At 41.7% G+C, this 27,109-nt stretch overlaps 1 protein-coding gene across 4 annotated transcripts in view; it reads left to right on the forward strand.

Annotated features, from left to right (window-relative positions):
• Nucleotides 1-27,109, forward strand: part of SUPT3H (SPT3 homolog, SAGA and STAGA complex component) — a 1,115,145-nt gene that overhangs the window by 1,042,774 nt on the left and 45,262 nt on the right. The gene's annotated exons all lie outside the window — the stretch shown is intronic.

Raw genomic sequence — 27,109 nt, forward strand, 5'->3', positions numbered from 1 at the left:
ATTTTGAATGAATAAATAAATACCACCTTCTTCCAGTATTATATATTTGTTGTGGATACTGTCTTTTAGCCTTGCAAGCTAATTCCTATTATTGATACAATATCATCAGTGTATACCGCACTGCAAAGGAAAATTATAGTGTTCCCTGGGTTAAATGGCTTGCTCAAGGTAACACAATAATACAATCAGGCCAGTGCAATACAGACAAGCTAAAACTGTGTGTCCAAACTGGGTGCTCGCTTTTCTAATGCGCGCCCATTTACCTCTCCTGGGCGCGCGATACAGTAAGCAAATGAACCACTGCATTAAAAAGGATGCACTAGGGGAAACTATGCGCGGGTTAAGAAAATGGCCGCTTGTTAATTGAGCGTCCGTTTTCCTAACCTGACCCCTGGCAAGACATGTTTTCTTTTACCTTACTCCTTTTTTCAATTCTTCTGACTTAATATCGCCAAGATATTAAGTCAGAGGAACTACAGAAAAGCAGTTTTTTTTCTGCTCTTCTGTTAACTTTAGGGGCTCCTCAAGACTTAATGCCTGCTCCGGGTTATTTTTTACATCAGTATTTTTACATCAGTTATTTTTACATCAGTTATTTACATCAGTTATTTTTTACATCAGTAGGTAATAGCTAATAGCCTCATCAATATTGCTTTACATGTGATAAGTACTATTATCTGCACGCTAGTTTGGACACGTGTTTTGGATGTGCTAATCCCCTAAAGCCCGGGTTTTAAAAGGGCTACGTGCGTAAATTTCAGGGTTTACGTGTGTGAATGGGCCTTGTGCGCACTGTGCACATTTTACAACAGGCCCAGCCATGTGCGTAAACCCTGGTACACACAGAAGTGCTGGCCGAGGGAAACGGGATTGCCCAGGGGGCATAGTCTGGGCAAGGTGGGGGGCGGACCGGAAGAGTTCCAATAGCTGCTGCCCAGGTAAGTGCGTGCCGGCAGCTGGTTGGCGCGCACAGATTACATCTGCTCTAGAGGAGCAGTAAGTATTAAAAAAAAAACAACTTTGGAATATTAAGGGTAGGTATAGGGGGCTGGGAGAAGAGGGGAAGAGGAAGAAAGAATAGAGTTAGGTGTAGGAAAGTTTCATCCCAGTCCACTTCTTAATTGGAGCAGACTGGGAGGGAACTGGGGGAGCCCCGATTGCATCGCCGCACATCGCTTTGTAAAATTCCCCCCTGTGCGTGCGAGTCACAGGACGCCCGCACATGCACGTGCGGCCATTGGTTTTTATAACATGTGCATGCATGTTATAAAATCGGCACACTCCTTTTAAAATCAACCCCTTATTGTATAAGGGGTTATGGACTCGCAATCAAAACATCCATCCAAGCACTTGTTAACCTCTGCACTAGGCTCAGCGCGTGATATTTCATGGACCTGAATGAGTATTAAAATGGGGATCTGACCACTGTGCTATTCTACCAAGATAAACCAGATGAGTAAGTCCATTCAGCAGCATCACCAAATGAGACCATTTTAAAAATTATTTTTGCTAAATGATCATTAAAATATTGTACTTAATGTGTTGGCCTTATTAAATAAATATATTTGTTTATAGAAATGCTCAGTTTAGCTTCCCCTCTTTTATAGCACTTTGCCAAACTAAACCCTACCAGAAGTACTATGGATGTTCGCACCCAAGTAGGAGTTTCTTGAATAAATATTTTTTTTCTATATTAAGAGCAAAACTACTTCTACCAATTGATTGAAATAGTATATTTATGTTTGCACTTTTTCTCCCATCCCTGCTAGTGGCACTGACTGATGCATTACATTCCTTTCCCCTTGCTCTGGTGACTGAAAGATTCCTTTTACAATGAAACAGAATGGATTCACTAATATGAGTGCTGAGAAGCTATGAAGTTGCTCTTTTACATGTGCTTTTAGCAAGAAAAGACCTGGGAGGCCCAGCATTTAGAACAATTTCTTGGTTAGAATTATTTTTTCAATTTTCTTTGGAAAGAATAATCATTTAACAACAACATGGATACTGTGATGTTGTTTTTCACATTTTCATCTTTTTAAATATTTTGTTCAGCTAAACATTTTGTTTGATCCTGTTGTTTTTATTGACTGCCCAACATTTTTGCTTGTGGTTTAGTTCGTGTTCTAAATGGCTTTGGGTTTCATATCAATCTTTTTGAATAAAAAGGAGAGGAGGGATAAGGGAGGGTTATGTTGTCCATCAGTGATGGGAAGGAAAAGGACCTGAGAACAGATATATCAGGTCTCCTCCAGTTCTTCCAGACCCCAGCAGATTCTGTGGCTATTCCTGTTCACATATTCCTCCAGGACCTCCAGATGGGGATGTTGAAGATGCCTACATTGGGGTAGATTTTCAGAGGGTTACGAGCGTAACCACCCCCTCCCCCCCAGGAAAGCCCTGGGACTTATGCGCGTAACCCCCGAAAACCTACCCTAACCCCCCCCCCCCCCCCCCCCCGCGTGTGCCGAGCCTATCTTGCATAGGCTTCCGGCGAGCACAAAGCCCCGGGGCTTTCCTGGGGGGGGGGCATGTCGGGATCCGCGCGTCATCGGGGGGTGTCGGGGGGCGTGACATGGCCGGCGCGTCATCCGGGGCAGAGCCATGGGCGTATTTTCGGCCCGGGGGCGTGGCCGCGGCCTCCGGACCAGCCCCTGGACCGGAACATGGCGGCGGCAGCCAGCCCGGCACTCGCAAAGTTACGCCTGCCTCGAGCTACATGCGTATCTATTGAAATCCCACGTACTCTTGTTCGCGCCTGGTGTGCGAACAAAAGTACGCGTGTGCGCAGATTTATAAAATCTACCCCATTGTGTCTTCCAGAAGCCTGAAAATTGTCCCTGAAGTATAGAGTTCATGCCACCTCAGGTTTTGGGGTAGTACAATTACCACATCACTTTGTGATAGAGGAGTCAGCATTGAAGCGTGCTTAAGCATACTCATGATCACTCTAATATACTCCCTGGCAGAGGCCTGAAGGTGTTGGATGCATTTGGCAAGGTGGTCTTCTGAGGTTCCACGATGCCTAAATTACTACCCACTAGCACTAAATATTACAGTACATGATGAAATATTTCTAAAAACTAAAACCTTTGACAGAATCACCAGGTTCAGATCAAGTGGTCTTCTGCCAAGCAGCTGAAGAAGTGAACAAATATGAGAGGCATCTTATCCATTCTGTTTATGAAGCTTTTCTTACCATGTCCAGGACCTTGGTTGCTTCCATAAAAACCTGAAGGCTCACATGGTTGCATACAAATGGCCTCCATGAAGATGTGTATGATCAGCTTGCAGATGTACCTTGTTCAGGAGACAACTCCTTCGGTAGCAAAGTTGAAGAGACAATGACTGATTAAGAAGCATCAATTCACCTTACAATTGCTATTGTTTGCAGCAGGGGGGACAAATCAGCTCCCACCCAACATCAGTATTTTTCCATCAGGCATCTAGACACCCCCTCTATTCTTTTCAACACCAGTGAGTTCCTCCTATGCTTCAACTGTAGTGACTGCCCACTGGAGATCAGCAGAAGGAAAGGCATCAGCTGAAAGTTCAGCAGCAGACAAAGCCTAAGTCAGGAACTGCTTCTGACATACTTGAAATTTGCCTTCCCACCTCACCCATTGGTGGGAAGGTTCAATCTTTTTTCCTGAATGATTCCATGTCACCAATATCGGTGGTTCTAAAGATAGGTCTCTCACTACTGGTCCCACAGCACCAAATGACTGCCTACCAATGCCTTCATGAAGAGATAGACACACACGGGGGTGGCATAGACCCCAGTGATCATAGTCTCCAGTATAGAAGTATGTGCAAATAAACCATTTGGAGTTGCAAGCTGTTTGCTACACTTTTGGGGCTTTCTCTCACCTTCTTTACAGAAAGAGAATCTTGATAAAAATGGACAACCAAGTGGCAATGCTCTATATAAATAAGCAGGGAGGTACGGGCTCTTATGCCCTCTACCGGGAGGCCCTCTAAATCTGGTCATGAATTGGATATCATGATGCCCATTTCCAGAAGCCCAATCTTCCAGGGATCCAGAATACATTGGCAGCTTGCTTCAACAGAGCGCTACAATCGCATGAGTGGCCCTTATATCAAAGGATCATGGATGGCTTGTTTAGTCACTGGCATGAGCCAATGTTCAAACTGTTCATCTTGAAAAATCAACAGAAAGGTCAGAAAGTTCTGCTCCATACAATGGAGGAGCTACAGACTCATTTGTGCTAAACTGGAGTATCAGTCTCCTTTATCTTTACTAATTCCTCTAATCACCAGAACTGTCCAGAAGGTCCTTCAGGACAAAGTGAGGATGATCCTCATAGCACTAGCCCGGCTATCGTAAATGTTGTATCTATCTCATCCATCTGACAATTCCGTTTCCAATTTCTTTGGGGATATCACAGATTCTTATTGCCCAGGAAAACAGCAGGCTCTGCCAAATGAATCTGCCATCACAAGCCCTCACAGCATGGCTGTTGAACGTGCAATAGTTTCTTTCTTAATCCTTACCGAGGAGGTAGAGTATGTGCTAATTTGTGCCAGGAAAACTTTGACTAGAGGATCCTATTGGTTTCAAATGGAAAAGGTTCTCAACATGGAGTGGGACCAATCAGGTGGATTCCTTTGCCTGTGGTCTAAGGAACTTGCTTCAATATCTATTCTTCCTCTCATCCTCAGACCTTAAAACCTCTTTATTCAAGGTTCATTTCAGTGTCATTGCAGCATATCACAAACAGGTGGAAGGTCTTTGATTTCTCACCACCATTTGGTATGAAAGTTCATGAAAGGACTGTGGTTTTCCAAACTTCTGCTCTGTAAACCTCTAGTACCTTGGGACTTTAATGTAGTCCTAACTCAACTCATGAAACTTTCTTTCAAACCTCTTGAGTTGGAGGACTTGAAGATTCTTACCTGGAAATTATTTCTTGTGGCCAATACTTTGACGGCAAACTGCAAGCTCTGGTTTCATGTCCACCATGCCTTCAGTTTTTTCATAATAGGGTGGTTTTTTAAACTTGCCCCAAATTCCTTCCAAAAGTAATATCTGCATTCCACATTAATCAAGCAATTGTGCTACCTACATTCTTTCTAAGATCTTATGGCACAAAGGAGAACAGGCTAATCACTTCTTGGACTGTAAGAGAACCCTGGCATATTACCAAAAGAGGACTCATCCTTACCGTCAAGTTTCTTAAACATTTGAGTTGTTTGATCCCAATAAATTTGGAAGGACAGTTGCCAAACAAACTTTGATTGGCTAGTGGACTGTTTAGTGCATTGTCATGCACTGGCTGGCTTATAGATTTCAGACTCTGTCGAGACTCATCAAGTGAGTGCCATGGTGACCTCAGTGGCTCATCTCAAGGCCACTTCCCTTGAAGACATTTTCAAACCTGCTACTTGGTTGTCTATTCACACCCCATTACTATCTAGACAATTTGACCCAAGAAAACAATAATTTTGGATATACAGTTATGTGCAACAGTCCACTCGCCACTTGGTAGGGCTAGGTTGTCTCTCAAGTAAGTGCTCTGAATACAAACTTCAGCTTGGGATGCCCTATGCATTATGGCTAAATTCATGCCTGTTTATTGGTGGAGAAAGCAAATTTGCTTATCTGTAAACTGAATTTTCCATAGACAGCAAGATGAATTAGCCATACTTAATGTCCACCTCCTTCTCTGAAGAGTCTACTACCTCACTCAACCTTAAGTTGTAGAAGACATTGAGGGGCTTATGAAGCAACATGAGCATACATGTCCTCCTGTGCATGCTCAGTAAAGTTTTTACTGAGATCTATGATATTACATACAATGACTAGTTTATCCTGTTGTCTATGGAGCATGCTTTTTACAAATAAGCAAACTTGCTTTATCTGCAGAAATGTCTTTGAAAATTACTCTATTAGTCTAGAGGTTAATTGTGAAGAACAGGAATGGTGATGGACAGAGCCCAGAATGTTAGCCCAGGAATGTTAACCCAGGAATGTTAGCCCAGGAATGGTGATGGACAGAGCCCAGAATGTTAGCCCAGTAGCAGGGGCTACTGGGCTAATATTCACTATACTATGTCACTTTAGTTGAGATCATGTAGCAACCAATGGCAACCATTCACTATAAGCATAGTAGTTGAAACTGGCCTTAATTAAGTTCTTTATTTCATTAATACATTGTGGGATAAATTTATAAATGCTTAGTCAGAATGTACATTCATAGAGCAGGCCTTAACATGGGATAATTTTCTGAATCCATGGTTATTTTTAGCTCCATGAAAAAATGTGTTCAGGAGACATGGTTGTAAAATATGGGACTACATAGAAACATGAAGGGAAGGACAAGACTATATGGCCTATCCAGTCTGCCCATCCTCATCAGCTGCTCAGCACAAGAATCCGTACTACTGCTTCAAAGATCCCTGTGATTGTCCCATCTTTTCCTGATTTCAGATGCTGTTCTTGTCTCCACCACCTCCATTGGGAGGCTGACCATGCATCTGCCACCCTTTCTGTAAAAAATATTTTCTTAGATTAGTAGGGTTATTGAGGATAGGTAAACAAAACCCTAAGGTAAGTGAAAATCCTTAGTTAGTAAAACAAAAACTTGTATAGAAGTGGGATAAAAGGCAAAATCTGGAAAGCTATGGACATTAATGCTCATAGTATAGGAAATAAAGTCTCAGATCAAGAGGCAGACATGGAAGAAGCTGACTTGGATGTTATGGCTGTCACTGAGACATGGTATACATTAACTGTTTATCTATTTATTTATTTATGTAGGCATTTTATATACCGTCGTTCCAGAATAAGATCACAACGGTTTACAAAATCAGCGTCCAATTTCTTAGTCAGCAATTACATTCTGTGCTAGCATTCATAATATAGGTCAACATCACAGCAGGTATATGACTGAGATATAGTTATACCAAGCTATAGTCTATTCAGAAAGGACCAGGTAGGAAGAAAGGAAGGAGGAGTGGCACTATATATAATAAATAATATTAAAGCAACAGATTTGCAGGGTTTACAAGATAAAGAGGAGGCACTGTGGGTTAATCTGGAAAGAGGGAATGGAACATCTATTTATATTGATTTAATATATAGACCTCCAGACAGAAGAAAAAGATAGAGATTTGATGGAGGATATTCCCAAAATTGCTATGAAAGGGGAGATGATATTGCTAGAGGATTTCAATCTGGCTTTAAAACAATTTCATATAGGTAACTCATAAATACATTGAGTGACCTTGGTGTGGACTCTAAAGTGATTAATTGGCTTAGAAACTGGTTGAATGGGAGGAGACAAAGATTAGTAATAAATGGAGTTAACGCCAAGATGAGGGACATTACTAGTGGTGTGCCACAGGGATTGATCCTTGGACCAGTTCAACATTTTCATGAGCAAAATTACAGAAGGATTATTGGGAAAGGTTTATATTTTTCCCAGTGATACCAACATTTACAACAGGATAGATAGCCAGGAAGGTGTGGAAAATATGTAAAAGGATCTAGTGAAGCTTGAGGAATAGTGTATCCACTTGCTTGGCCACCTTACGATCATCAGATATAATCACCCCCAGATTCCGCTGCTCTTTCATGCTTAGAAGAATTTCATCCCCTATAATCTATCTCTCCCTTAAGGCCAGATTTTAAAAACCCGGTGCATGTGAAAACCGGGAGATACGTGCATGGCTGGGCCGCGTACACGCCGCAGGGATTTTCTAATACCCGCAGCCACGCGCATATCTCCTGGTATGCATAGAAGAGAGGATTTTTTGCAAAGGGGTGGAGTCGTGGCAGGCTGGGGGTGGGGTGTGGGTGGGCCATGACAGCACCATTAGGAACTGAAGCGCGTGCTGAGATCCCACCGGCCTGTGCAACCTGCTTCTGCATGGGAAAGCGGGTAAGTTTTAAAACAAACAAAAAAAAAGATTAGTTAGCGGGGTTTAAGGGGTTGGGATGGATGGGATAATAGGGAAGCAGGTTAGGTAGGGGGTTTAGGAAGTTCCCTCCCAGTCCACTCCAATAAAACTGGGATTAGGGCCTATCATGTCGCCAGGCACATGTAGTAAAATTTCCGCCACTTATGCCCGTGAGTTGGCATTCACGCGCACGGATAGCAGATTTTATAACAAGCGTGTGTTGGCATTCATGTTATAAAATCGGCACGTCCATGTGCGCACCAGGAATCGCGCACACATGGACGCCCATGCGTGAGTCTTAAAATTTTAGGTTTTTGCAGCTTAAAGGCACAGCTCTACATTTTTTTACTTTAAATCTTAGCTTCCAGACTCTAGACTATTCCTCAAGTTTCACTAGAGCCCTCCTTAAGTTTTCCACACTTTCCTGGGTGTCTACACTGTTGCAGATTTTGGTGTTAATTGGAAAAATGCCATTTTTCCTGATAGTCTTTGCACAATATCTCTTATTTTAATGTTTAAAAGAACCAGTCCAAGTGGCACACCACTAGTATCATCCCTTTTTTCCTCCTATTTATCACTACCCTTTGTCATCTCCTTCTCGACCAGTTTCTAACCCAATCCATCATTTTCGGGCCAATACCAAGGAAGCTCAGTTTATGTGGAACCGTTCTAAAGACCTTATTAAAATATAAGTATATTACATCTTAAGCTCTCTTCTGATACAACTCTCTGGTCATCCAGTCAAAGATATGTGCATAGCTATATTAGGTGCCATGCTCTACTTTAATATGCTAATATAATTACTCAATATCAATGTATTTGGACCTAGGATATCCTATATAACAACATAAGAAGTGCCATGCTAGATCTGACCAAGGTTCATTCAGCATTCTATCTCTGATGGTGGGCAGACTGGATCACAAGTACCCAGTAAATACCCAATAGTTGATTCATTTCTTGTATCTCATTTCCAGGGATAAGCGTGAGCTTTCCCAATGTTGCCTGGATAATAACTGTTTATGGACTTTTCCTTTAAGAACTTGTCCAATACTCTTGAACCCCACTATGGGGGTCATTTTCCAAGGAGTTACCGTGGGAGATAAATTTGTGCTACTACTCCCTAGACAGGTATTTGTATCCCCATGGTAGGCCCACCTAGTAACTCGAGGTGGGGATTAGGTATGAGCGTAGGGGGTTGGGGGCCACGTTCACATTCAACATGAGACGTACGAACAGAACAGTGGTCTCTTGTGAAGATTTGATGACCTTCGGAGTGAGGAAACTCACTCCAAGAAGAGATTTGGGCAATGTTCTCTCAACCTAGCTTGATGGACACTCTACCTGGGCAACAACAGGAGGTCGTTCAGCGGGGGTTCCGGACCGCCGCTGAACGACCTCCTGCACTCGATCTCCTGCCGGCGCCATTTTCCGTACGAAAACGATTCGCGGCAAGAAATCGCTCCCGGAACCCCGCTGGACTCCCAGGAAACTTTTGGCCAGCTTGGGGGGGCCTCCTGACCCCCACAAGACTTGCCAAAAGTCCAGCGGAGGTCCGGAACGACCTCCTCCGTCGAATCGTTTTTGTCTATGGCCGCCGCCATTTTGCGGCGGCCATTTTGAAAAATGGCGCCGGCTGAAGACAACACGATTCTATTGAGGGGGCCGTTCCGGACCGCCGCCGTTCTGGACCACCGCCGGATCCCCAGGTAATTTAAAGCATTGGGGGGGGGTTCGGGAGGGTGGGGGATTTAATTTAAAGGGTCGGGGGTGGGTTTTAGGGGGTTTTAGTGTGCCGGTTTTCCTGCCTTCCCCCGATTTACGATTTTTTAACGATAAATCGGGGGAATTGGTATTGTATCGTGGCCCTAACGATTTTTTGACGATTTAAAATATATCGGACGATATTTTAAATCGTCAAAAAACGATTCACATCCCTAGTAAATGACAATAGAAAGACCCAAGTGGTCCATCCAGTCTGCCCAGCAAGCTTTATGTATGTATTATTTTAATTAATTTTTTTATTCTGTTAAGTATAGTAAATGCTGCTTTGTGCAGGTTACCCCAATGCAGATTCCACTTATCTTCATTTCTGATGAGATTCAGATCATTTTTAGTAGGCTAATCTTGAAAAATGGTAGAAAGTCCATGAATATGCAAGATGTTCGTCGTTTTTGTATTATATATGTACAGAGAGAGAAAGATGACATATTGTATTTTAATGTTTTTATATTTGTTGATATCACAGTCGGTAAGATAGTATGGCTAGGATTTTTGTTTTATGAATATATAGAGAAATTAAATTGCAGTTTTAGATGTGTTTATATTTTATCCAGTAAAAATTAGGAAGGGTAAATGAATACAGCTGAAGGATACAGTTGGGGAGAGCTCATCTGTCTGGATAACTCATTGATTTATAAAAGCTATTGCAGGATATTTGAAGCCTCCCTAGATAGTTACTAGTATGGCATGATCTGCACCTCATGTAGTACTGACATAACTTGTTTGGGCTAGGATCAGTTAGTTTAATGTGAAAGCTTGAGCAGAGGCCAGTGAGTGAATATATTCTGTGAAAAAATGAAATAAAAACTGAAAAAGATGTAAAAGAAAACATCTCTTATTTTTAGAAAGTCTATGCCTAAATCCTGTGTGGAAATGTCCATACCCACTCTTTGAAATGCCTACATATAGAAGTGTATTATGCTTTAACTAACCAGATGTCTTGGCAAAATATTATATTCATTTAAGATAATTAGGGGACCCAGTATTATATAAAAATGTTTAAAATAAAAATTCTGTATTTTAGTGCACTGCTTTGCCCATTGCCCTGAATATTACCTTCCCCTTACTTAGGGCTACATTTACTAAACATTTTTCTTATAGACACTGAATGTGAGAAAATCCTTACAAAATCAGACCCTTAGTCACAGTGCACAGTGAATTAAGCATTGCTAGATGAACGTGTTACTGAATATAATGTCATAATTTGACTGGTTTAATGAAAAGTGTAATGTGTGCAACTGTGGAAGTATATGCTATAAATTACACCAAAAACATAAATAATATATTTAAAAAACTTGACCAAAATCAATAAATCTTTTTTTCAAAATAATGTACAAATCACTATATCTTAACAATAAAAAACATAATAAAATATACCTCACATTGACAGATATCACACAACCAGAACACCACATTCATACCCAAAAAAGGACCTGCCATCCACAAGCATTTACTCAAAATTTTTTTTAAAGACATTAACATGTTTCACATGTTAAAGCTTCTTCAGGGGAAACAATTACAATTTCTTAAATGACAAACCAATTTTGTAGAAATTACATCTCTTGTCCTACCTTTTGCGCCTGCTGGCACGCAATCCCCTAGCACAAGGGGCCTCTAACCCCGCCCCTTTTCTTCAGCCCCAGGACTTACATGCGTGATCGGGCCTTTGAAAATTGGCCCAGCGCGCATAAGGCCCAGTCACACATGTAAACCCTTTAAAATCCAGGCCATAATTCTTTGGGGGGGGGGGGGGGAGGAATAGAATATTTTTTAATTATTGGATTTTTTATTCATCATATATTTTGAAATATTTTATTGGTGTTTGGGAAATATTGGATATTCTATTCATTAACTGGTTTGAAATGTTTATTCTTTTTAGGTTACATTTTAAAAGGGGTTCACATGTGTCCATGTGCTTGCGGTTCTTGGGTGTGTGCATGGATGCATCGCCATACGCATGTTATAAAATCCAATAACCACGCGCACATGCACGCCTAAGTTTATATTGGCGCATATGTGCGGGCAGGTGCCAAATCACGCGTGCAAGGGGGGGATTTTAGTTAGAAGCACATGCGGATGCGATAGGGACTTCCCCAGTTCCCTCCCATTTTACTGCAATAAAGGAGCGGACTGCAAGGGAACTTCTTTAACCCCCTATCTAACCTTCCCTTTTCCCTTCTCTGCTCCGAACCCTAACCCCCCCCCCCCCCCAACTAATCTTTTTTTTTTTATTTTTGAACTTTCCTGCTCTTCTGAGCAGCAGTAAGTTCCACATGCCACTTCACCGGGACAGCACCATTAGGCCTTCCCCCAGCCCACCCATGCCCCGTCCCCAGCCGCCCCTTTTTCGAAACCCGACTCTTCCGCGCATACTGGGAGATACGCACGTGACCCAGCGACGCATGTATCTCCCATGCACCGGGTTTAAAAATTAGCCCATTTATGAATAAGATTTTACTATTTAAATTGATGTTTATATTTCTTGATTTTATTATTTAATGCTGATGAAGAATGGTAATGCTTCTGTTTTTCCATTGTTGGTCTGCATTTAGAGGCTGGCTTGTTGCGGCTTCCAGTTCAGTTCTTCTCAGCACATTTCTGTTTATACTTTGATCTCTTTATTCTGTATTTGGTGAGGGTCTGTCTGTGTTCTGCATATGTGACCGAGGTGAGGTATTTAGGGGAGGCATTTTGCTGGCATCTAATTTCTGTGTAGGGATCTATAGCAGTCTGCTTTCCTAATAAGAGTTTTATTGGTATTCTAAGGCCTGATATAATATGTGCAATGCTCCCTTTTCATAGATAAGATTGTTAGAGTTGTTTTGGTATGGAAGGTTTCTATATTGTAAGAGCAATTGTGTTTATTCATGGCTTTCTGAGGGCCAAGCTCGCACCCAACACTCATTACAAAAAGTCTAATTCCATAGGAGTTCCAAGTGTCTTTTTTGCAGAGTTTTCTGGTTGGCACCACAGCAGTGCATGTAAATATAATATGCATGTTGTGTTATTTTTCCTTCAAAAGACTGTACTTTTAAATGTTCTTTTCCATGAAAAATTTGTTATAAATGCATAATTTAATTGTTGACTGTAAAGGGTATGGGGGTGGCATGTGTGCAAGGCTGTAAGTTTTGCCTTGGGTACCTAATACACTTCCCTATCCATGGGTTCTGGGGTGGGCATGTGTCAGTTTTTAAAAAATATGGATTGCAGGATAGAGCTGGGCTTTATTTGCTGCTCCCGGGACAGGCACTGAATGAGGAGTGGCAGCACAGTACTTTTTCGCAAAGGGCAGCAACAAAGCTAGCATAGCACCTGGTATTACATACTATATTTCAAACTGTAGAACTTCATAGCACAGTGTAGCTTTCTTGTTTATCATTGATTGGTAAAAAGGCTTATCCCCTCACCATGTGATATACTGTCTATAGGGTACAAGACAAATTGGTTTCAACAAGTGGTTTTACAACTTTATCACTTTTTGATCAAAATTAAAAGTAATGAAAAAATTATTCAGATTCCTGATGTTACTAGTAAAACTAATATTATTCTTATTTTAGTATTTCATAGCAGCATGAGTTAAGGAGTTTTTTTTATTCTGATAATGCTATAGAATGTTGGGCAGTAGACACATGATTACGCAGAACATAAGAAATTGCCATATTGGACCAGATCAAGCCCAATATCCTGTTTCCAACAGTGTCCAATCCAGGCTACAAGTACCTGGCAAGTACCCAAAAACTATGTATATCCCATGCTATTGATGCTAGTAATAGCAGTGGCTATTTTCTAAGTCAACTTGATTAATAGCAGGTAATGGACTTCTCCTCCAAGAACTTATCCAAAACTTTTTAAACCCAGCTATACTATCTGCACTAACCACATCCCCTGGGAACAAATTCCAGAGTTTAATTGTGCATTGAGTGAAAAATAATTTTCTCAGATTAGTTTTAAATGTGCTACGTGTTAACTTTATGGAGTGCCCCCTAGTCCTATTATCTGAAAGAGTAAATAACAGATTCATATTTACCTGTTCTAGACCTCTCATGATTTCAGAGACCTCTATCATATCCTCCCCTTAGCCATCTCTTCTCCAAGCTGAACAGCCCTTACCTCTTTAGTCTTTCCTCATAGGGGAGAGCAGTTCCATCCCCTTTATCATTTTGTTGCTTTTCTCCATTGCAACTATACCTTTTTTGAGATGCGGCAACCAGAATTGTACACAGTATTCAAGGTGCGGTCTCACCATGGAGTGATACAGAGGCATTATGACATTTTCCATTTTATTCACCATTCCCTTCCTAACATTTGGTTTGCTTTTTTGACTGCTGCAGCATACTGAGCCAACAATTTCAATGTATTATCCACTATGACGCCTAGATCTCTTTCCAGGGTGGTAGCTCCTAATATGATACCTAACATCGTGTAACTACAGCATGGGTTATTTTTCCCTTTATGCATCACCTTGCACTTATCCACATTAAATTTCATCTGCCATTTGGATGCCCAAATTTCCAGTCTCACAAGGTCCTCCTGCAATTTATCACGATCTGCTTGTGATTTAACTACTCTGAATAATTTTGTATCATCTGCAAATTGGATAACCTCACTTGTCATATTAATTCCAGATCATTTATAAAAATATTGAGGCAATTCACTACCTACCCCCCTAAACTGAGAAAATTGTCCATTTAATCCTACTCTCTGTTTCCTGTCTTTTAACCAGTTTGTAATCCACAAAAGAACATCGCCACCTATCCCATGACTTTTTACTTTTCTTAGAAGCCACTCATGAGGAACGTTGGCAAATGCCTTCTGAAAATCCAAATATAGTACATCCACCGGTTCACCTTTATCCACATGTTTATTAACTCCTTCAAAAAAGTGAAGCAGATTTGTGAGGCAAAACTTACCTTGGGTAAAGCCATGCTGACTTTGTTCCATTAAACCATGTCTCTATATGTTCTGTGATTTTGATGTTTAGAACACTTTCCACTATTTTTCCTGGAACTGAAGTCAGGCTAACCGGTCTGTAGTTTCCCGGATCGCCCCTGGAGCCCTTTTTAAATATTGGGGTTACATTTGCTATCCTCCAGTCTTCAGGTACAATGGATGATTTTAATGATAGGTTACAAATTTTTACTAATAGGTCTGAAATTTCATTTTTTAGTTCCTTCAGAACTCTGGGGTGTATACCATTTGGTCCAGGTGATTTACTATTCTTCAGTTTGTCAGTCAGGTCTACCACATCTTCTAGGTTCACCGTGATTTGGTTCAGTCCATCTGAATCATTACCCATGAAAACCTTCTCCAGTACGGGTACCTCCCCAACATCCTCTTCAGTAAACACCGAAGCAAAGAAGTCATTTAATCTTTCCGCGATGGCCTTATCTTCTCTAAGTGCCCCTTTAACCCCTCGATCATCTAACAATCCAACTGACTCCCTCACAGGCTTTCTGCTTTGGATATATTTTAAAAAGTTTTTACTGTGAGTTTTTGCCTCTACAGCCAACTTTTTTTACAATTCTCTCTTAGCCTGTCTTATCAATGTCTTACATTTAACTTGCCAATGTTTATGCATTATCCTATTTTCTTCTGTTGGATCCTTCTTCCAATTTTTGAATGAAGATCTTTTGGCTAAAATAGCTTCTTTCACCTCCCCTTTTAACCATGCTGGTAATCGTTTTGCCTTCTTTCCACCTTTCTTAATGTGTGGAATACATCTGGACTGTGCTTCTAGGATGGTATTTTTTAACAATGACCATGCCTCTTGCACACTTTTTACTTTTGTAGCTGCTCCTTTCAGTTTTTTTCTATTTTTCTCATTTTATCAAAGTTTCCCTTTTGATGCTTTCTGATTATGAGACCTTTTGATGCTTTCTGATTATGAGACCTTCTTCTTCCAAGGCAGCACCAGGGCTGCCAGTCTGAAGTTGGGACTTGGCTACTATGTCCCTGAAGGTTTCATCTATATTCCTTTCTGTCTGCCTCAGCTCCTCCAGGTCTGCTACTCTAGCCTCCAGAGATCGGAGCTCTTTACAACTTCTCACCGGCAAGTAAAAAATCATATGTGACACTCGATGCAGAAGACTGGGAGGCTCCCCTCTTGCTGCTGGACTGCTGCCTTCATCTCAAATTTGTTCAGTTCTTAGTTAAGTTTTAGATTGCTATGGGAGTAGGAATGTGTCTAATTAGGGTCCTTTAAATGTATTAAAGTATTCACTATATATCTGGTAGTGCCCTGAAAGGGAATGATCAAATTCTCAATAAGGTGTGAGGAATTCGTGAAGTGAAGTTATAGGGCTGATTTTTTTTTTTTTGTGTGTAAAAGTGGCACCTGCCTATAAATTAAAGGATGAGCTGTGAGTGGGTTGGGCAAACAAACACATTAACTTATTTATTAGCTGCTTTACTGACTATTAAAAAAAAACCCACTAACTTCTGTTTATTAGCTGCCTTACTATTTAAAAACCAAAAACTAACATCTGTTTATAAGCTGAATTATTGACTATTTAAAAAACAAACACACAACCTTCTGCTTCTAATGAATATACAGTAGTTACACCATAACAGGGTACTATCAAGCTTGGGCGAGAGTTCATTGTATAAATCTCATCTTTGTGAGACTTTCCTCACTCCAAATGACATCAAATCTTCACCGTGGTGTACTGTGCTGTTCGTACATCTCACTCTGCATGTAAAACTGGCCCCAGAATCCTCAAGGTTTTGGTGGTTGTTTAGGATTCTGGGGCCAGTTTTACTATTTATAGTTTTACTATTTATAGTGATATAAATAGTTGAATACTATGAAGGCCTCCCTAGAGACTCCCTCATCTCCTCTCCCCTCCCCAAGCCCAGAAATGGCCGAAATGCAATTTGCAATCTTTATCGTAAATTGCATTACAGCCTTTTCGGGCATAACACACAGCTCAACACCAGGAAAAAATGTGTAGTTATTTTCAGCATTAAAAGCATGCAGTAGTATAACACACGCTATCGCACGGTGCAATAATGCCCCTCATTTTCATTAGTCCCGGTCAAACCCCTCCCCAATCCCTTTCAAAAATTTGCATTTGCGCCATGTGGTACCACGATTATTGCATGCGTTAACGCCATAACACATTTTGATGAATGACCCTCTTAGGTTGGCCTTATAGCTGTTCTAAGGATATCTGAATAAGCAAGACAGGCCCCAACCCCGCTCATATTAAAAAATAGAATGTAGCGGGGCACACCTGGTCCTCCTCTCTCCCAGTCCCCCAAATTTAAAACAATAATGTAACCAGCAAGTGTCTGATTCCCCCAATCATCAATCTAAAAAAAACAAAAACATGGGGTGCCAAATTCTCTAAAAGTGTCCCTGAACATCAGCAGGAAAAGGAGAGGCTCATATCTCCTCCCACTGTATACTAAATGCCTTAACAATGAGGGGAGTTGGGACTAATCCCTGTTCAGAATTTACTGACAGGAAAGGAGCCAATCCCCATTCAGTACAGAGTTTTGAATGAGGACTGGCTGCTTCACCCCAGACTTACATGAATAAATTCATATTAAGTACCAGTACCTGTCAGCTGTACCAGCACTTAGTTCGGCCAATGCAATATAGTGCACTCGGCTGAGCACACTGCTTAATACGCGCATTCAAACCCCTTATTCAATAAAGGGATTAGCGCGTCCAAAATTCGCATCCTAACCAACGCATAGCTAATAGTGCTCTGGAATTCGCTGCCAGAAGATGAGGTTAGTGCAGTTTAGTGTAGCTGGGTTTAAAAAAGGTTTGGATAGCTTCATGGAGGAGAAGTCCATTAACTGCTATTAATCAAGTTGATTTAGGGAATAGCCACTGCTATTACTGGCATAAGTAGCATGGGATCTACTTAGTGTTTGGGTACTTTTCCAGGTACTTGTAGCTTGGATTGGCCTCCGTTGGAAACAGGATGCTGTGGTTGATGAACCCTTGGTCTGACCCAGTATGGCAATTTCTTATGTTCTTAGCTATTAACCCCAGATGCAAAAAAAAAAAAAAATGTGCGCCCGACGTGCACATATTTTAGTTTCGAAAATTAACGTCTGCCCTGGATCAGGCGTTAATTCTTGAGGACCCCCTACTGCTTTTCTGTTCCTTTTTTCAGTTCCTCTGACTTAATATCGTGGCCATATTAAGTCGGAGGAACAGAAAAAAGGAGTGAGGAAAAAAAAAAAGAATAAAAATGTCCCCAGTGGTCAGGTTAGGAGAACAGATGCTCAATTAACAAGCATCCATTTTCCTAACCTGTGTCTGAGGAGGTGCTAGCGGCGCACATTTGAATATTTCGTCGAGTGCCTCGGAGAGGTGCATCACTGCGCATTAGGAGAGCGGGAACTAAATCCTAAGTGTTCGTTTTCCTCTCACCGACATTGCATCGGCCTGGGATTCAGGGACACTTTTGGGGGATGGGAGTGGAGATTTGGCGCACCATATTCTTTTAGATAGAGGTCAGAAGGTTTTATTGCTCGATAACTACATTATTTTTTTATTTGGAGAGAGGTAGGAGGGGAGGGGAATCAGGTGCTTTTCACTACATTTTTATTTTCCTCAGTATTGAAAAAGCCCACTGAACAGTTGTATAGTTACCCAGATACGTTTATCTGAGTATATTCAACAGTATTTTATCCGGATAAATACTGCTCAATATCCAGATAAAGTTATCTGAGTAACTTTGATGCTTACCAAGCTTTTGAATACAGAGCTCACATTATTCCACATGTGTATACTTTTAGCCACATTCAGGGAAAGTGCCCAGGAGTGTGCTCTTAGCGGGCTCGGAAAATATTTGAAGATTGTACATTCAAGTCTGTGTGCATTAGTTTTCATAGAAAATCTAAGCAGACACAATGCTGGTGAAAAAGTTTGTGCCTACAGCAACTTTTATAGTAAAACTGCATGTGTTGTGTCTCTTTGCAAATGTAAGCAAAGCTCACAGGTAAAAAGTACCCCAAGGCTTTGTCCCAAAGTGAACAGTTTAAAAATTTTCCCCTAATTGTTTTGCATATGCGAATGCATTACCTTTTAATGTAACCACATGTGCGATGAAAAGTGTCAGTTGGGTCCAACAGTAAACTCTTTGTAAATAGTGTGGTTTTGAGCACACACATTTACTGCAGTGTGCTAAAATAGCATAGGTATAGTATCAGTTCCCATTGGAGCAGATTTTAAAAGGTACGCACGCTGTGTACATTTGTGCGTGCAACCTGGCGTGCACAAATGTACACCCGATTTTATAACATGCGCGTGCAACTGCGCGCATGTTATAAAATCAGGGGTCAGCGCGCGCAAAGGGGTGCACACTAATGCACCTTGCGCACGCCGAGCCCTCGGGGAGACCAGCTGGCTTTCCCCGTTCCCTCCCGCCCCCCAGCCCGAAAAAAAACAACCCCGTACTTTTATTTTACAGGTTACGCCTGCCAGCCAACTGCCGGCGCGCGATCCCCCCAGCCCAGCGGCTGCAGAGACTTCTGGCCACGCCCCCAGACCGCCCCGCCCCCGGACCGCCCATTTTGTCAAGCCCTGGGACTTACACGCGCCCTGGGGCTTTATGCGCGTCGCTGGGCCTTTTGAAAATAGGCCCGGCGTGCGTAACCCCCCTACGCGCGTAAATCCTCTGAAAATCTGCCCTATTATGATTATTAAGTGTGGTTTGAGTCATGCTTGTTAATGTCATTAAGCATTATGACACAATTATATATGAAGATAACTCTTGTCCTATGAATACTTAGTTGCATGGTTATGTGCTGAATGATAGCAAATGAGAGGTGAATATTTGTAAAAGAAAACATTAGAGAGCAATGGTGAGAATGTAAGAGAATGACAGGGGCAAATTTGTGATAGAAAAGTGAAATGGCTTTAGGATAAAAATGATGGGATTGCTGTCTAGGCTAATGTAGATTTTAGAGTATGTTTAGTGTCCTTCATTATTACTTTAAACTGATTTTTACCAATAAATTCCCAGATTTTTGCAAAGGTGATTTTCACCCTGATTTCAAAAACAGCTGCAGGTTCTTGATGCTTTCCAGCATCTCCTCTTCCAGAACACCAACAGTGAGGCATGCACAGGAACTGGGACTGGACCGTACATGTAGCAAAAAAGTATAGGAGCAGCACTCACATGCATGCTGCAGTCATGACTGCATGGCCCACACTGCTGGAGGAAGAAGAAAGTCACTGGTGCAGGAGGAAAACCAATTCCACTGATGAAGCCAGCGTTGCCACTGGAGGCACACTGGTGGAAGGAAGTAGAGTGGCTGCTAGCACAGCCACCACGGGGGAGAGAGGTCAGATTCGCGGTTAGAGTTGTGCTGGAGGGGAGGACCAGAGTTGCCGCTGGAAAAACCAGAGCTACCATTGGAGCCACCACTAAGGAGAGAGGAACAGGGAACTGTGACCTGCTGGGAGGATGGCAGAAGAGAGAAGGTGATACTGGAAGGGATGAAGAAACAAGGGCGATACGGGAAGAGAGGGAAGGAAAAGGTAAAACACTGAGTGAAGGGGAAGAGAGAGGGGAGATGCTGAGAAAAGGGGAGATACTATGGGAGTGGTGAAGGGCAAAATTGGAAAAATAGAAGGAAGACACTGGATGAGAGGTAGGATTAAGAAGGAGAGAAGGGACGAATGAGAAGAAATGCTGGAGAAAAAGCAAAATTTTCATATAGTCCTATCAATAATTTTGAAAGTTTGTTGCCCTTTACATAGTTAGAGTAGTTTTGAAAGGGACGTGTGAGTAAAGCAATGCTGCCCACCCAATATGTGGATAAACTTACATGCATATAACATGTTCATGCACAATTACACCTGAACTGGGTGGAGGTGTTCTGGGTAGAGAGTTGGGGAGGGTTGGGACTTACATACATATTTTTGGATTGTGAAAAGTATGCACGCACGTTTTCACAATAAATTTGTGTGGACGCTTTAGCAGGTGTAACTTGTGTGAGCAGATTTGGTGGGATAATTTTCAAAGCAGATTTATGCACATAAGTCTGCTTTGAAAACTGGTCAGCATGTATTTCCTGACCTTTTTATGCATGATGTTACAAAATTACCTCAAAAATGTTTTTGCTGAAAAAAAATGTATATATATATATTTTCTGTCCCGTCACCATCAAAATAACCTCTGATATTTATCTGTAAATGTATAAGTACTTTTTTCCACAGATTGTCTCCAGTTTTTGTTCTTGTTTTGATAAGCACTAATAAATTCCTGAAAAATACAATAAATACTGAAAATGAAGGACCCTAGGTATGTCAAAGCAATTTTTAAAAGGTGAGCATTATAGTCTCTGGCTACAAGCTCTTGAAAACCAACTTTTGCATGTCAAATTTTAGGCAGACTCTAAAAACAGGGAAAGGTTTTTAAAGATAACTTTTTTTTTTTTAATGATAGAATAAAGGAAATATCTTCTTTCTTGCTAGCTCTTTTATTTTCACCAAAGCTTAACATTTTTTTAAAAGTGTCAAAATAGCGCCCACAGAAAGCTATGGAAGCTTACAGGGCTACACCATTTAGCCAGGCCAGGCAAGTATTAAATTCAACTGGAGTAAATTTGTGCGTTTGAGGATTCCCAGAGATGAATAAAATGCATTTAGGTGTTTGGTTGTAGGCAGATCTGTGGTTAGAGGATATGAATGCAGCATGTGTGATGACTTCTCCTCCTGCATGTTCCTAATATCGTTCTTCAAACTATCGTGACTGAGTATCCAGTTAGAATGTCCATACTCTGCTCTCACTTCCTCTACTATTTGCAATCCTCAGCACTCTGCTACACAGTCTGTACTTCCTCTGGTAGGTTTACTCTGTCCAACATCCAGGCTTTCTTCTTTAGGTATTACAGACAATGGGGCCAATGCAATACCGTGTGCAGTGGCTAGTGCACAATTTAACATGCGACTGGACGCACGTTTTGGATATGCGTCCATAACTCCATAGGCGATATGGGGATTAGCATGTCCAAAACGCACAATCTAATCACCGTGTAGCTAATATAAATCATCACATATAAATTCCATGTAGATGATGCTATTAGCTAATCCCCGTGATGCAAAAAATTTCCCATGCAGCCAATGCACTCATTGGAACGCTGCAAATTTTATGCCGGAGTGTGTGTGTCTATGAGTTTATGAGAGGGTATGTGTTTGTGTATGAGTATATGAGAGGTTGGGTGTGTGTGTAATTGAGAGGATGTGAGTATGTGGGTGTATGAGAGTGTGAGTGTCTGTGTATGTGTATGAGAGGAAGGGTGGGGGGGGTGTATATGAGAAGGTGTGAATGTGTGTGTGTGTGTGTATGAGAGGATGTGTGTGTGTATGAGAGAGGTATGTCTGTATGAGAATATAACTGTGTGTATGTGTATAAGTGGGCCTGTGTGTGTGTCTGTGAATGCTTGTGTTGGTTTCTGTGGCAGAGCATGCCTGTGTTTGTGCCTGTGCATGTGTGCCTGTATTTATATGTGTGAGAGGGGTTAAAGTTTTTGCACTCTCCTCCAATCCACAACAATCTTATGACTAGAAATCTAAAGTTCGCAGGTATGAAGAGTGAGAGATTTTTTTTATCCTTGTTAGTTTTAATTATTAGATGTGATGTGTCTGTTATTTTGAAATATTGTATTAGTGTTTTGATATGCATAAACTTTTAGTATGGTTTTACTATTCTGATAGATTTAGATTTCTTGATGGTATTGTTTTGAAAAATAGTGATGTTCTGCTTTTCCATTATTGCACTACATACAGAATCTGGCTTGTTGTGGTTTCCAGTTCAATTTTTGCCTGCACATGTGTGTGTGTGATATTACACGTCCCGGCTGTGGTAGGCCCATGCCCGGGCCTACTCACCCCAGGAATCCAGCTGCCAGCTCCGGTTCACCTTCGCTCGGGGCGGTGGGCAGCTGCCTCCATCCCCAAGTGCCTGCAGCCACCTCTGCAGCTTCTGACTCCTGCGCGGTTCCTCCCTGCACCGGCGGGTCTCCCCGTGTGGGCCACGGAGTGATGCCGCCACCCTGCTTCCTCCGGGCCCTGGCTTAGGTGCAGGCGTGCCACTCGTGCACTCTTAAAGGAGTGCACGAGTGGCACGCCTGCACCTAAGCCAGGGCCCGGAGGAAGCAGGGTGGCGGCCAGGGCACGAGTGGCACGCCTGTTGCCAAGGCAGGGAACAAGTGCCTGTTGCCCAGGCACTTGTTCCCTGCCTTGGCAACAGGTCTCCACGATTACTCGTGTGCTCGTTGCTCATTCTTGGTTCCTTGTTCCTGCTCCTGTCGTAGTTCCTGGTTCCTGTTCCTGCTTGTTCTTTCACCTGCTCCTAGTACTCTTGGACTGCTTCTCTGGTATTGACCCCTGCTTCATCTGGACTACGCTTGGCTTGATTCTCTGGTATTGACCCCTGCTTCGTCTGGACTATGCTTGATCTGATCTCCTGGCTCTGAACTCAGCTCTGCTTCCAGTACTGTGCCTTCCTGCCACCTGCCCTGACTCCAGCTTGCCTTGCACTCTCCTTCGGAATCCTACAGACCTGGCCTCTCAGGCTTCAACCTATCTTTACCTGGACGCCCCCTGCTTCCCTCTGTTCCTGTTGGTGTCTGGGTCTCTGGAACCCTGCCTTGTCCAGACCATCCTCGGCCCTTCAATACCTCTGCTGGCTCCTGGCATACCCTTGTCTACTCCAACTGGGAGTTGTCACACAGAGGCCCTCCTAAGTCCAGCCGGCCCGGCACCCAAGGACTCAATCTAAGGGGAACATGGGTTGGTATTGGCAAAGCTCCAGTCGGCCTCCGCCTCCTAGCCAGCTCCGCCTCCCGACTGTGGGGACCCGTAGGGCTTGCCCAGCGGGTAGCATTAACCCCACCTCGGGCCAAAGGTCCACCATCAGCGCAATATGTGACAGAGATGAAGCATGTGTGTGGGTAAGAGATAGAGGAAGCATGTTTGTGTTGTGAGAGAGACACAGAGGAAGTGTGTGTATGTCTCACACACATACACACACACATTTGCTTCCTCTATATCTCTTTCTCACATACACACGCTCCCTCCATCTCTCTCCAAACATGTATGTGTTTGGAGAGAGATGGTTTGGAGAGAGATAGTTAAGCGATTCCATGTACATTAGCCATCTGTACATGGTATCCCTCTTTTCTGCCTTTCTCTCCCCTCATTTCTTCAAACAAGCCTTTCTCCCCCTTCCTTCCTTTTCCCACTTTCTCTCCCCTTTCTTTCCTCAATCTATACCTTTCTTTTCCCTTACTTATCCCCCTTTTCCTACCCTTCCTACCTTCTACCCCTTACCCTCTCCCCCCCCTCGCCCTACCCCCCTGCCTACCCTTCTTTCAAACCTACACTCCTCGTTTTCCTTTAACATTATTTATTTTGTTGTATTTTGCTTTTGGTTTTTCTGTTTGTTGCTTCTCGTTTTAGTAACATCCTATTGTTTCAATGTCATACTGTTATATTGTTATTTTGTTATACTGTATTTTCCCAATTGAGTTCTATGTAAACCGGCATGATGTGTTTCACGAATGTCGGTAAATAAAAGTTAATAAATAAATAAATAAATAAATAAATAAATGTGTGTGTGAGACAGAGAGGGTGCATATTGCGGGGTCAATTTTATAAAGACCATGTGCGCGTGGTTCCTGGCGCACACACATGGCCATGCTGATCTTATAACATGCACACATGCATGTGCGGGTGGACCGTGACACACGTGGGGGGGGGATTTTCAAATTAAGCGAGGTGACGCGATCGGTCCTTTTTCCAGTTCCCTCTGTCCGCTCCAATTAAGGAGCAGACTGGTAGGGAACTTCCCTACCACCCTGATTAACCTTCCTTCCCTTTCCCCTCTCCACCCTGACCCTTAACCCCTACCTACCTACCCCAAATGTTTTTATTTCACTACTTACTGCTCCTCCGGAGCAGAAGTAGTTTCCCCGGACTGGCCAGCTGTCGCTGCAATCTTACCCGCCTTCCGTCCCACCCCACCCCTCCCCTAGACACGCCCCCCACCCCTTTTTCAGTGCCCGGCACTTGTGCGCTTATCGGTGGTTACGCACGTCGCTGGGTCCTTTAGAAAATGATCGCGATGCGCACAGGGCTCAGCCATGCCCATAACCGCCGATATTTGCACGCACGGGCCTTTGAAAATTTGGCCTTCAGTGTATACATGCATGCCCCCAGTCTATGACAATCTTAGAATGACAGATATGGAGAGCAGGAGATTTTTTAAATCCTTATTTTAATTATTTGGTGTTACTTGATGTGTCTGCTGTTTTGAAATATTTTATCGATGATTAGGAAATTTTAAAATTATATATGGGGACGGGGGGGTGCCAAAAGAAGTATCCACCCTGGGTACCAAACACTTTCGGTACGCCTCTGCACTGATCATCTCTGATCTACAAGAATCAGTTTGGCTAACTATTGTATTGCTTGCAAGGATAACAAATAGCAGTCTTGCTTCCTGTTTACATATTCTGTCTAACAGTTCCTAGTGAAATCAAAATATCTAAATTTTTGTATAATTGTATCATATGCTATAAACCAATTAATGTCGTAATTTTTAATAGTACTTATAATAATATTAGCTATTTTGGTTAGCATTTTGGTGTCCAAGAATTTAGCTGGATATGTGCCCAAATATTAATTTAGCTGACTAACTTCTGAGTTAGTCAGCTAAATGCTTTTGAATATGGGCCTCAATATGCCTAACTGTGTTTACATAGAAAAGTACACATGTATATATTGAGCAAATGGTGACACATTCAAATAAATGGTTGAATTTGTACAACTTGAAACTTGTGAACGAGATTGTAAGCCCTCTGGGGACAGGAAAATACAGTACCTGAACGTCCACTCTGAAGTGACATGAATGGCAGAAAATACATTTTAAAAAATTATTATTAAAACTAGAGTACTAGTCAAGGCTTCAGCTTTAGCTGTTAGCCATTTGTGCTTGTTTCATAAACATTCATAATTCTTTCACCTTAAACTGTATTAGGCTGATAAAAGAGGTCAGGGTTGTCAGCAAAAGAAACTACATTGAAATAACAGCCATTATAATTATGTGAAAAAATTATTTGAACAAGGCTCTACAACTTTGCTAATTTACTGTCTCCAATTAAAATAGTTAACATGAAAAAATGTCTTTAATAAGGAAGTTCACAATTATAGTATCAATGCAAGTTATTTAAAAATAGAAACCCAAATAATCAGATTTTTTTTTAATATAAGGTTTCATAGTGCAGGCTGTGGAAATTGGAAAAGTAACCTTTTAGTCGCAGATATTTTTTTTAATGGAGACATTTTTATGTTGATGGAGCAATGAATCTGTCAAAAATATGACTTGTTTGGTTTTTTATGGAAGCCTTTGAAATTTCAAAGCAAAAATTCCTCAAATGAAATGGAAAGATGATGAAGTGGGAAGTGTACCATATTTCAAGTTAAGAGAATATTTACGTTTGATGCATTTCAAGTTATTTGGAATGCAAGTTAATGCTACATCCTGCTTTTTTTCCCATTTTGCCAGCTAATATCTGATCTAAGAAGATCTCCTGTATGAATGCTAGGTCCACTTGCTGTGGTCTTTAATAAAGACTTTTACTCTCATATATTTACCATACATTGATAACATGGTATGGGGGAGAATATTAATAGTAAAAATGAGTTTGCATAGAGTTCCAAAATGTGGTAGGAAACTTAAAAGCATATGGTGCTGTTTATCTATTTTTAAATATCAGAGACTACAGTAAAATTATCAAAAGGGGAAACAAACATTGCATGGCAAGTCACAAACAAGATGTGCATATTTTGTTTGCTAATGAAGTTCAGTCAGTAGCCTTTGATTTCTAAGTTTGTCTGCAATTCATCCTTATTCACTGTAATTAAATCAATTGAACACACAGTTGCAGGGACAATAAGGGAGTAGGTATTCCGTCTTAAAAAAAAAAGAAAAGTGTTATTTCATAGCTTTAAATAGATGATCACATAGATCCCAGAGAAAACAGTAAAAGGCTATGAGAAATGTATATAATGCTTATGTTAACAAGAATTTACTTCCCAGATTTATATATGGCACACAAACTGGGCAGCTCAGAGCATTACTTTACCTTATCTTATCTCAGCACCCAAAATTATTTTCAGCAGCTCATGTATGGCTAAAGTCTGTGGGTTCAAACTATACTCAGATTTTGGCCTGAAATTTCAACATGGACTTAAAAAGTTTGCAGGTGTCTCCAGTATGCATGTATGCAGGAAGCTACACCTGCTCCTAAACTGGTGTAAATATTTGCACGTAAATTGCTTTTCCTGCTCTAATTCCACTCCCTGGATTTCCTATTGCGAGAATGGGGATAAGGTGCACACATAATTAAGTTAAGCACTTACTTGTCCCCAGCA

The sequence above is a fragment of the Rhinatrema bivittatum genome, chromosome 3 (assembly GCF_901001135.1).
Source record: "Rhinatrema bivittatum chromosome 3, aRhiBiv1.1, whole genome shotgun sequence".
Taxonomy (NCBI): domain Eukaryota; kingdom Metazoa; phylum Chordata; class Amphibia; order Gymnophiona; family Rhinatrematidae; genus Rhinatrema; species Rhinatrema bivittatum.